The sequence below is a fragment of the Sander lucioperca genome, chromosome 3 (assembly GCF_008315115.2).
Source record: "Sander lucioperca isolate FBNREF2018 chromosome 3, SLUC_FBN_1.2, whole genome shotgun sequence".
NCBI classification, from domain to species: Eukaryota; Metazoa; Chordata; class Actinopteri; order Perciformes; family Percidae; genus Sander; species Sander lucioperca.
The window spans coordinates 41,179,721-41,192,908 of record NC_050175.1 but is presented as its reverse complement, the minus strand read 5'-3'; the positions used below and the strand labels follow the sequence as shown (position 1 = coordinate 41,192,908).

At 39.2% G+C, this 13,188-nt stretch overlaps 1 protein-coding gene across 2 annotated transcripts in view; it reads left to right on the top strand.

The window, feature by feature from the left end:
* The first annotated feature begins 1,064 nt into the window (after positions 1-1,064).
* tspan4a (tetraspanin 4a) overlaps positions 1,065-13,188 on the top strand; it is a 160,682-nt gene continuing 148,558 nt past the window's right edge. The window contains exon 1 of one of the 2 annotated variants that reach the window (XM_031290065.2): positions 1,065-1,194. The gene's annotated coding sequence lies outside the window, so the exon portion shown is untranslated. The remainder of the gene's footprint in view (positions 1,195-13,188) is intronic. The other variant, XM_031290066.2, reaches the window with a different exon arrangement.

The window sequence follows — 13,188 nt, the reverse complement described above, 5'->3', positions numbered from 1 at the left end:
ATGGCTGTGTGACCTTTGGGCTGTATCCTCAAGTATAACAAACATTATGTAAAAGTTAAGAAAACAAGTAATTGACAGTACACACACAAATATGTAAAAACATTGACAAATGTCCAATCATTTGTTTTTCACAAACCAGTGCCAAGAGGAGATGGCTGTCTTCCATTCCAAACTCAGGGATAAGAGGCTATTTTTAATAATGTTAATCTGTATTTTTATTTTTAACCAAAAGCCCTACTAGGGACATGTGTCGTGAATTAGCTTCAGCTAAAAACACTATGATACATACATCAGATGACTGTTTAAGCTTATCTATGTTTTTTTGTATCTGTCCCTACTGTATCTAAATAAACTTTAATAATAATATTAATATGGTCAAACACAATAATGCTAAAAGGGGCTCACCTATTTAATTCATTATCATTCACGTTAAAGTTGAATCTAACTGACCAAGGCAGATTGAAAACCTCTGGTGAACTGTGAAAATAAGCTGCCATGACTTAATGATGGAAATATTAGGCTACTTTTTTAAAAGACGTTTTATGGACATTTCCACCTTGAATGATAGAACAGCTCAGACATGAAAGGGGAGAGAGAGGGAGAAGACACTGAGGAAAATCATCGCGGGTCAGATTTGAACCCTGGACCTTCTGCATTGAGTAATAAACCTCGGTATATGTGCGCCTGCTCTACCAACTGAGCTAAATGGCCGCTACTTTTGATTAGTTTAACGGAAAATTATTTGCTTATTAACCACCAAACGTTGTGTGGATGGCCAGATCCAGATGGCCTGTGTATTCATCAGTTTATATTTTTAAAACGTCCACTGAATCAGAGCCAATTAGCCTGTAAATTACTTTTGTAAATTGTCAGTGAGCCTGCCAACAGGTCTACAAAGGATATTATATTCAGTGCCATGCCTTTACTCACCACTAGATGTCGGCCATTTGCTGTTTCAGCTGGCCAGTGACAGTCACAGTGCATCCATGTTGAGAGAGGAAGAGAGAGAGAGAGAGAGAGAGAGAGAGAGAGAGAGAGAGAGAGAGAGAGAGAGAGAGAGCGAGAAAGGGAGTGAGACGGAGCGAGACAGAGAGAGGGAGCCTGTGGAGAGGAACAACTTGGGAAGTTTTATCATACACTGAGGAAAGAAGAGGGACAGCCGGGAGAGAGAGTAGAGAGTGAGATAAGTGAGTGGTAAGTCATTTTCACATTTCTCTTACTATTCAAATGAGATGTATCATCTCACTCTTATTCCTGACTTCTCCTCTTTTATACTTCCTATCTTTAACTCTGTATTTCTAGCTCCAACACAGCTGTCAGTGAACTTGTTTTAGAGATTTAACTTTGATAAATAGGGAGCTTTTGCTGCTGGCTGGGTTTGTCCAATTAGAAGGGATAAACTCATTCCTGGTTCCATTTATCTTCCGTGAATTGGTTAATGAATGTTGTTTACTAAAGGGTAGGATTACATTAATCATACTTGAGCTCATTCAGTATGATTTGCTCATAAAAGAAAACAGTCTTTTACACTGGCCAGTATGTTTTCTAAGTTGTTGTCTATACAATCAGTTGCACAGTGATTGTGGAAATGTGGTGATGTGTGAGAATAAAGCTCTCTGATTGGATGAGAAATGTTTCCCTGGACCTCCATGAAAGACAGAAATAAACTTGTGGAGAAGAACAACATTTCAGAATACCAACCATTCCTCAAGCTATTCCCTCCCATCAGTTTTTTTTCTTCTGGAGGGGTTACAGAAATTTAAGGCCTCACTGACTTCTCATAGCCATGGCTGGCTGGCAGAGGAATTCACTGCCATACAATGTGCCCTTATGTTAGGTTAGCATAGGTCTTAAATTCTTTCTGATGAAGCTGCTCCATATTACATGTGGCACATTAATCTCAAATTTAATCAAGGCAGACAGGCTGTATTAAAGGGGTGATCTATCTTAAAAACAGTTCAATCAGAAGATGTTTTTCGTATTCCTTATATATAGCCCATGTTGTTTTGTGCTGTATTTTTTATTGTTGCATCAGTGGAATTTGAAAGCAGCTGTCCAAAAACATCAACGCTAAATCGCAGTAGCTCTGCATAAAGAGTTTGTCTAGCTGTAGTTTTTCTAGTCTAGCTTTTCAAGTCAAAGTGGTGCCTCTTATTCAAAGGTCTTGTAGCTGCATTGTATTCTGGTCTATTGTGGTTTCTGTCAGTGCACATGAAATGGCATCATCTCTCTCTCTTCTGTACATCTCTTCTGCATGTACGACTGTTAAGAATCAGCACAAACTGTAGAGTCTATAAAAAAATCTTTCTCTTTGATTCTGAAACACATAAATATTAAAAGTTAACACCCTTCCTTAAAGAGTTGCTGGGTAGTGCCAGGCATATTCCAGACACCACACCTCCCTCTTTTCCCCAGCAATTTAAACAGGAATAAATGATATAATATACACTCAGTTGCCACTTTATTAGGTACACATAGCTAAACTAATGCAGTTGCAATAAGTCCTTCATGAAGGTTGTAATGCTCAGTGTTAGTTAAAACTCTTTTGAATAGGCGTTGATTCAACTTTATGGTCATTTGGAGGTTATAGTTTGTGGTGCTGTTATACAGAGAGGTGTTTCTATTATGTAGTGTGCCCTCATTGATATAAATGTGATGAACAAAATATTAGAAACACCTGTCAGTATAACACAATACAATTCAACAGCAGCACAAACTCCAACTTAAAAAACATCATAACCTTCATGACGGTAGAATTGATTGCAGGCATGTTGTATTAGACTGTGTTAGTTTACTGCGTGTATCAAGTAAAACATGAAACATTTGCTGGTTACTGCCTCATAAATATGAAGACTTGCCTTTTTACATTGCGTCTCATAATTAGTTGAAAACATTTGTAATTGTGGCCATTAGTCAAACAAGAATACATTTCAAAGCATTATTTGGGGTACAGTGACTCGTAATTAGGGATGCACAAATCCAATTTTTTTATTTCACATTAAAGTTATCTGCTGATACTAATTAACCAGTCCAATACCATTGCTCTTCTTTTCAAATTAAAAAATCTACCTCATTGCGTGGAACTTATTAACAAATAAAACAAAATTAAGCATCAGGGATTGCTGTGGCACTTAAAGGTCCCATGGCATGAAAATGTCACTTTATGAGGTTTTTTAACATTAATGTGAGTTCCCCCAGCCTGCCTATGGTCCCCCAGTGGCTAGAAATGGCGATAGGTGTAAACCGAGCCCTGGGTATCCTGCTCTGCCTTTGAGAAAATGAAAGCTCAGATGGGCCGATCTGGAAACTCCTCTTTATGACATCATAAGGAGGAAGGTTACCTCCCCTTTCTCTGCTTTGCCCACCCAGAGAATTTGGCCCGCCCATGAGAGAGAGAGAGAGAGAGACATCATGGCTTGAAAACAAGCGAAGCATGGCAGTTGGTCAAGGCCCCCCCCCCCCCCCCCCTCTCCTCCTCAATAGCATTTAAAGCTACAGACACAGAAATGGCACATCCTAAGGAAAGCTCATTGTGGGACTGGCTCTAGTGGCTGTAATTCTGCACCAAGGCTGAATTTTGGGGAAAAGACTTCAGATACAGTATTAGGGGACCACTAAGGCCTAAATAAAAGCATCCAAAAAGCAGCATGTCATAGGACCTTTAAAATGAAGTTGAATGAATGTGACTTACAGCTAAATCAGTGACTTTTATCATGACATTGATGAAAAAACTATATAAAATATTGATTGGCATTGTAAGTTAAGGATCCGGAGGATTGGAGCGTCCCTACTTGTATTGGCCATTTCTCATTACTTTTCACACTCTTAATTAATTATTAATTCATATCAATCTAAAGTTGAATCAGATATGCAAGTGTTGGCTGCAGCTTGTGAAATGTGGTAAACAAACATACTGTAGATAGACAATAAACTTAAGGAATTAAGTAAATTACATTACTGAATAAATCCTGAGCACCAACGATAGATGAATCAAACACTATAAAACTATTGAAGGGCACATTTTCCCTTATAAAATAAACTCAGCTCATGTTCTATCTAAATAACCTAATGAAATACTGCTGGTGAAATGTCCCACATTTTCCTGCTCACGGTGACAGTCAGGCTGCCTTGACACATTCCAGGATGAGCAGACAGAGACAGTAAAGAGAAGGAGGCAGCTTCCTTTTCCCATGTCCTCCCACATGTCACCAGCTCTTGTATGGCTGAACCGATGACTCTGGCAGCTGCCCACTATTTACACTTAGCCTGCAATCACTGGCTAAGACCAAAGCTGCTGCTGCTGATACACAATTTTCAATCTGTGTTTAGTGCATATGGCATCTAGCTTTTTTGATGGAAGCAGTGAAAATGTTTGGGAGAGGAGGTGTCGAGGGTTTTCTTTAATTGTTACAGCTGGTGTTGTTTGTCCAACTAGAGCTCTATAGCCGACTTGTGGGCTTGTATAGGTGTGGCAACTCTCTGGATAATTGCCCTGAACACTGGCTCTACTGAAGGAGGATAAAACAAGGCTGCATTGTACTGGCGCCTGCAGGTGTGTGTGTGTGTGTGGTGCCTGTGTGTGCGTGCGCACGTGCACTGCTCTGCTCTAAATTCACTCACCCAATTTTTCCTCAGTGTGTTCCGTACATTTTTCTTTGCCAGATTTCAGCCGATCCCCTCTCCCTTTGTTCTCTCAGTATATTTTATGCCTGCAGTTTTCAGCCTCATGTTCTCGTAACCCACTTTTCCTTAGTCCTGCCAGAAGAAGAATGAGAATATAGTTAACATATGCATAGGTATTTTTTTAGTTTCTGATTCTGATCTTTATTCCTGCTCTGGTAGAAGGAATTGCATGAGCATATGGATGAAAAATATATAGAAGGGAAATCAGGACTGAGGTGATCTGAGTGCACAGTGAGAGGTAGTGCCAAAACAAAATGTGAAGCAAAGAAAAAAATAGTTATCCTACGATAAACCTTGCATGCAACACTGCAGACCATCAATTAAAGGTACACTCTAACCAGGAGATGTGAGATGCTAAAAGGTATGGGAAGGCCAATATAAATTAATTATTCGGCAGAATATTAGATAGGATTCTGTGAGATTAAACATTAATGGGTCTGCTGGGTCATACTAGGGGACAGAAAACATATATACAACAGTAAAAACACAACATTAGATCAATTTTCGTCAGGACAACTAATGTACACATTTATTTTCTATGTTTAAAAGTATTCAAGGTAAGAGCGCAAATACAGTATGTCAAAATTATATTTTGGATATTTAAAATGCATTTGGATTGAATACTGCCACCCAGAGCTGTAGTCATGAGTCCGACTGATCAAAAGGCATTATTTGAAATAATGTAAATGTGACAAAAATGCCCGCATAAGTGCAAAGGAAGCAGGCTCCCCCAAAGACAAAGTATATTATACAATGTTCATTTTCTGTTATCAATTAAATACAGCCTCCCTTCTACTGAAAAATATGTTTTGCCTATTGTTCCTTGACTGTGACGTTTAAGCTTCAGTGTACAGAATGATTTATGTGCAGAGTTTGACAGTTGAAGGCTGCTTTCACATTCATTTGCTGAATGAGGGCATTTTCTCTGTGCTCACCTAAATCTCAGTTTACAGTAACGTGTATGTGTGAGCAGGATTTGTGACATTACAGCTAGTTTGAAAGCCAATCATGGTCCAATATGAAACTTACTGTATACAAGTGTGATGTGTGCGAGCTTGTGACCGGGAGGTCCTTGGTTCAATCCCCGGACCGATCAATCTGGGTGGGGAAAGGGAAAGAGCAGCACATGGCCCTCCGTCATAACCACCACTGAGGTGCCTTTGAGCAAGGCTGTTAACCCCTAACTGTTCCAGTGGAGCTGCTCAGTGGCCAGCAGATCAGACTGTGGTTGTACCGGGCAGCTTCCAGGTGTGAATAGGTGTAACTGTGCAAATGTGATCAGGGCGTTCCTCCCCTGAATAAAGGTAAAAAATACGAATCAATAAAAAAGTGTGATGTGATTTGTGCACTGGAGGCTTGAAACACAGAGTGGGATTTAAAAGGAAGTAGGAGACTTGCTTGCTGTGTCCAGCAACTTTTGAAATAAACAATGTTTTTAGATTCTGGATTTGTTTTAATAAGGGAGAAAGAGTAAAGGTAATTTCAAGAATGCTAGTTAGTTAAACTTTTTGTAGAAAAACCATATCAGATACAAATTAGTATTGAAATTAGTATTGAAAGCAGAGTATTTTTTTTAAAAGATGATGTAGGCAGTGATGAATATCCTCACTATTTCCACACCCGATTACCAAAATTAAAAGACACACGCAAAACCTCCACATCCCCCAAAATATGGCCCTTTTAGTGTCCTGAATGCTCTGACTCTGCTGCTAACCAAATAACAATTGTATGATCTTTAAGCAGTATAGTTTGACATTCTGGGAAATACACTGATTCGCTTTCTTGCTGCAAATAAGAGATGATACCAATTTCATTTCGGTCCATTTGTTTGTTTGTTTATTTGGGATCCTCATTAGCTCCTGCATTGCAGGTGCTAGTCTTCCTGAGGTCCTTAATGAAGCTGATCTATCTAAAGACTGGAAACACGTGGAAACAGGCTCTGTCCAATGGTAACAATCCACCAGCACCTCTAAGGCTCACTAATTAACATGCTATATCTTGTTTGTTTAATCCTTACAAAAACTGAAGTGTAAGAAAAGACAATATGGGGTTAACAGGGACAATTCCTTTGATAATGAAGTGCTACTTCAACTTAAATAGATTTAATCCTTATTTATTCTCAATATAATAAACGCAGTTATCCTTGCCTATATATTTCCTATATATATTTTTAAATCTATACTTGTAAACATATTTTATATGTGAAATGTACTTTTTCCATACGGGTCATGTAGGGAACAGATCTGTGAAAGGCTGCCCTCAACAATGACAGAGAGAAATAAAGGCCGAGTGTGTTTGACAGCCAAGTCACAGTGACAATAATTGGTGCTTGACTGCAAAGACTTGATGTCACACACACACACACACACACGCACACGCACGCACGCACGCACGCACGCACGCACGCACGCACGCACACGCACGCACACACGCACACACACACACACACACACACACGGTGGTTGTTTTATTTTTATTTTTTCCACTTGTCCTCTCAGGATGTGAGGCACCAGCATGGCTTCTTACATTTTGAAGGGTTTATTTTGTGCCCTCTGTTCCTCTTTGTTAAGAGCTCTGCTGTAATGTTAGTGCAGAGTGAAAACCACAAGCCATAACCACCACTCTTTCACTGCTGCTGGCTCGCAGTCTCACGCCCAGTTTAACACAGAAAAACAAAATACAACACAGTTTTTTTTTTCTCCTCCTCACTACATTTCTTGATGTTTCTTCCCCTCCTGTCCACTATAATTTACTCCTGCTGGCTGACATAACCCAGCTTTATATTCTATTTCATGTAGATTCTATAGTTTTCATTGTAGGTGATAAAAATAGCAGCAGGCATTTACATTCTGTAGCTGGTTCTTTTTAGCCTTCTTGGAGGTGCAACTGCAGATTATTCTGTACATGACATGTCATTTTGCATTGCATGGGGAATTCTTTAAACATGCAGGCATCCCACAAAGTCATAATATTTCCTGTACATTTCTGTTGGTTTAAATTATCTTTGCTTTCCTTTCCTTGAATTTCTCACAAAGCTTTCTCTCTACACACTCTGTTTCTTGATATGTTCTCTCCAAGCAGCCAAAGTAAGAGCTTGACTTTCATTTACATTCATTTCTGGCAGCCACTCCTAGCCTGTCTTTGCTGATCTTAATAGATTTAGTCTAACTGTATAGAGGCTGGCTCCCTGGAGGCAGATCATGCTATTGCCTCAGAGTAAAAATCTGACTTCAAAATGAAGAGCATTTGTCTACTAGAGTTGAATTACAATTCCTTTAGAAACTTTCTAAACCCCCATGATGTCCTGCTGTGTGCCTCTCTGAATTCAAAGTAAACTGTGATTTGTTGTTGACAACCGCCACAGAATACCTCATAATGAAAAATGTAACAGCTTTAATTCTTTTTTTCTTTCTTTTTTCCCCCATTTTTTTTAAATTATCCCATTTAGAAACAGACAATTTGTGGCTGGTATTATGGATTTAGATTTTCTTCGTCTTTATTTGTTAGTCACATCTGGATTATTTTTTTCTTTTCAAAAAATGTGCAGTGTTTTTCCAGCTCAATGGGGAGCCTTTGTGAACAGCTATCTTCAAGTCACTGCAGAGACTTTGAATGGGATTCATTCATGCCTGTTTTTATTTTGTTTGTTTTTTGGCTCAGCCACCCAATCACTTACACATTCTAGTACTGAAGCTACTCTATTTGGTATTAAGACTTTTTCATATTCACTTTTAAATGGAAAGCTGTCCTACACAATCCGTTTCTTATTCCAAGTTTGCTGTCATCTGATGTAGTGGTCTCAGGCAGCTGATTGGAACCATTTTAATGGTCTCCCGAATAGGAGATATCTGACACATTTGACAGATAAAATGAATTTTACATTTTGTCTGTATGAAAAGTAAATTGGCACTCCAGTTAATCACAGCCTGTAGTAAACATGAATGTTTACTCAGTGATGACACAAATGGTTCTGGGGGGACATTTTTAAGTCTCAGTTTGGGTTTACTGTTTACTGCATGTTACTGGAGCTCTATATGATTGAGAGACTCTTGTTTATCAGGCAAACATCATTTGAAATGCATTATCGCTCTTTGTATTTAAAAAAAAAAATCATGAGTCACATTAGAAGAAATTACATTAGCAATCAGACATCGATACCCTGTAGTCAATAGTGACTTAATATCCGTAAACAATCCGTACACTGATGCCACGGTAGACACACCCTGTAGTATTAATTGCACATTAATACTGTACATTTGATCTTTTATATATTACTACTGTAAATTTGTTTTTAATATATATGTTGTCTGTATAATATATGTTGTTTGTATATCTGGAGTTTGTAACAATAATAATTTCCCCCTGGGATTATTAAAGTATTTCTGATTCTGATTCTGATTCTGATTAATACACTTCAATGTAGCAAGGTAAGAAGTGATATCACTGGAGGTCAGCAAAACAAGAAGAAAAAAAACAAGATTTTGTGTTAAATTGCTCTTTAAAGCTCAGTACTTTTATATTAACAATGAATAAGAAATGATTTTTAGCTTTTACTGCCCCAAACTTTACTGTTTGGTTCCCTCTCACCACTCTCATCGGAGTCATTTTGTCGCTCTAAAAACCCACTGTACACTACCTGCTCAGGACCGAACAGCTGGCCAAAACAGTAAGGGAAGAGCTGGTGAACATAGTGGAGTGTTTAGCAGCTAAAGTTATTTCCCGCTGGAGTTGGTGGAGACCAAAAATAAAGTTAAGAGAGTGATAATTGGACTTACATTCTTCAGATGGCCAGAAACACAAAAGCGCATGCCAATGTGTAAATAGGCAACTGTTTGCTAACAAGCCATATAAACAACAGGATACGCAACGCATTCTCATAAACGGGTTCAAATGACATCGTACAAAAACCTATGCACAACAATTTGTATGATATCGTATGACATTATGACGACCGCTGGCGACCGGTCACATGACGACCGGTCACATGATCGTTAAGTTTAGGCACCAAAGTGACTAGTTAAAGGAACACGCCGACTTATTGGGACTTTAGCTTATTCACTGTATCTCCCAGAGTTAGATAACTTCATACATACCCTTCTCATCTCCATGCGTGTTGTACAGCAACTCTGTCTGATCTTCTAACCGTATACAAACTGGGAACTATATTCTCAGGAAGACAAAGCAGCTGCTACTTCTGCTACTTGGGCAGAGTGATTTGCTTGCAGCACCCGAGAAGCCCAGCAAATCACTCCGCCCAAGTAGCAGAAGTAGCAGCTGCTTCGTCTTTCTGAGAATATAGTTCCCAGTATGTATACGGTTAGAAGATGGCTGTGTCTCATGTGGCCTTGTTATTTGTACACGCTGTGACTATACAAATCACAACATGTAAATAGGAAAATGTTGGCCTTATTTTGTCACTTATTGGGAGCAGTAGGCTAGATGGAGTCGGTTACCTCCATAGACTGTATATAAGAATGGACCAACAGATCCCGTTGCTCTGGACGGAGACCAGTGAAGGCCGTTAGAAGCACTTTTCCGGTGAGCGCTGAGTGTTACTGCGCAGCCTCCAACTGAGAGAGACGACGTAAATGTGACGCGAGCAACTTGTCTGAAAGTTGTAAGTCTTCTTGTAGCTGTGCCAAGAGAAATCTCAATCATTCCCAATCTTGCAGAGATGGAGAGCGTAGGTATATGTAAGGAGATAACATAGGCACAGGCTAATTATTGCTAACTAAAATGCTAGTTAACATTAGTAATCACACTTAAACAGCTAATGTGAGACAAAACTGCCTGCGAGCTTCTCCTGTACTATACGGTAATTCCTCTACTATGCGACAGTAAGTCGTGTGGTTATGACACAATCGTTAGCATATTTTTACAAAAACGTCTACTATGGAGCCATAACGTGAGGTACAAGGTAATGGAGCCTTTTATACATTGTCGTGTTTCTTTAGAAATAAACAATGGACAAATAAAGTCTTTAAACGCTTTAGATGTAAAGTTATTCGCTGTCAAAGTGGTGCCAAAATGAATGGCAGTCAATGGAATGCTAACGGGGGGTGATCGCTTTGTAGCATTAAAATGGCGCCATAGGAGGTTCGCGGTCCGAGGAGAGGCTTACCCCCTTGGTTACCTCCAGGATCTGAGCTAAGCTAGGCTAGCGGTGGGTGCGTCAGACAGAGTTACGACATGCACGGAGATGAGAAGGCTATGTATGGACTTATCTAACTCTGGGGGATACGGTGAATAAGCTAAAGTCCAAATAAGTCAGCGTGTTCCTTTAAGATTAGAAAAAAGCTTGTGGTTTGGATTAAAACACCGGCCCCCTTAAGTAGTACTCCCGGGACACGAACACCTGTTTCCTGGGTAAAAGTCCTGTGTTTTTGTGTTTTATTTCTACACATTATTTTTCGTAGCTATATGACACAAATGGTTCATGAGAACAGCCTGTAATATAACGGTGTTGTGTTCACAGCTTGTTCCTGCTGCCTCAAAGTGCCCAAAACTCCTGGAATGTTTTTTCTTTATTGCTAGCACTTTTAATAAAGTAACATTTTGGATGCAAACTTACAATTGATCAAATTCTATAAATATTTTTTACTTCTCTACAAATAAGAGACCCTTATATCCTGTGGGAAAAAGTATTTTCTTTTTATTTGGAAAGATTTTGGTCTAAGTCTAAAGGATGTCCTTGGAAGAATGAATGACTTTTTAGAGCCAGAATCTAGTGGAATCTACTTCATTTGTGCCTTCAGTTATGTGACAACCTGAGAGAAGAGTAATGAATGTATTGTGAATTACAAAAACACACACACAAAGGGATGGCATTACTTGTGATGTTCCCTGTCTCTGTATTATGCACCTATTGCATAACGGCTTTTAAAAGTTTAGATTGATGTTTATTATAATGTTAATTATACAGCTTTGCAGCAGGCTTTAAGATTCCTTCATTTGCTATTTTGAAGTGTTCATGGCTGCCTTTTACAGCCCACATTTGAGAAAGAACATGTTTGTTGTCTTTTTGTCAAGATTTTCTACTGCATCAAAGAGACTCTGTGCAGTTCTGTTCTGATCTTTATCTGTTGCCTGACCTATACAGGCCCTATTTTCTTGGTTATTTGTTTGGAAGACTTGCACTAAGAAGAAACAATGTAGTTGTAGCTTCTGTTTCGTAATGATGCCACCTGCAGCTGTGCTCTTTAAAACTTTTGTTTCTAATGTTTTGTTCTCTCTGACTCTTCCTGTCAACCACTGGATCATGCATTTTGTGTCTTATTTTAAAGCATGTCCAGCCAAGTTACACAAGTTGACAAGCTAATTCAAGTTGCAGAGAGTCTAAAAAACATTTAAGGCAAATTGGGTGCACCCAAATATGAATCAAAGTGTTTGGACAACCTTTGCCTCAAAACATTTCAGCTTTTCATTTTTAATTCATTTGTAAACAAATATGAACCAAAAAGAACAGACAAACAATTATGGGTTAGTGTATGTAGATCACAAAGAAATATGTAGTTGTCAGTGAAGAAAACAAGCATTGTAAGCTGAACTTCTACCGTCAGAACTGCTTTATTCTGTCCTGATTAGTAAGAAAATCCTGATTGTGAAAACCCCCTGAGGGTAGAGTCTGGCATCTTTTTAGCATTTTATTTTCATTACTGCTTTGAGCAGTAGAAGCAGCAGTAGTACTCATTAATGGATTTTCTTCATTTGACATATTTTGTTTTTGAAAGGCAGTGTCAAACGAACGCTGACTAGAATATCTTGTTTTCATACCAATTTTAAATTATTTATCTAATTATGTCCCCGATCAACTCACAGTGGCTAATGTCACACGTCATTAGCCACTGTTACCTATGATGCTGCCAGCACTGTAATCAACCCTCATGTAGAGGCCTTTGTTGCCTTGATTACTGTACTCTTTGTAATGTCTGCGCTCCATCCTGGCTAAACCTACACACACGCACGCACGCACGCACGCACACACACGCACACACACACGCACACACACACACACACACACACACACACACACACACACACACACACACACACACACACACACACACACACACACACACACACACACACACACACACACACGTGCTTCAATTGACGTAGCTTGATCCGAGTTGTGTGCTCCAGGGACTTTATCACTGGTTATTTCTCTGGTGCTCGCTGTCTCCTGGATCAAGCAGGTCTGCCTACATACAGCCACCTGTCTGAACACTCCTCTGATGAGATTACTCACACTGGGATTTGGGCTGTTGTTTTGTGCATGCGTTTTGATGTGATACTCTCTTAATGCTGCGAATGAGGGACAAATGAGTGTTTCTGTGTGTGAATGTGGGTCTGACTGAAAAAAATATGTAAACGGTGGATTTATTTGAAATGCAATGCCTGTTAATTACTATAAACTCAGTGAATGAAATTATACAACAGTGACTGGAGCAAATGCAAGTGATAAGACTGAGTGCATTGTGCACACATTCAACTAATGTCAGCTAT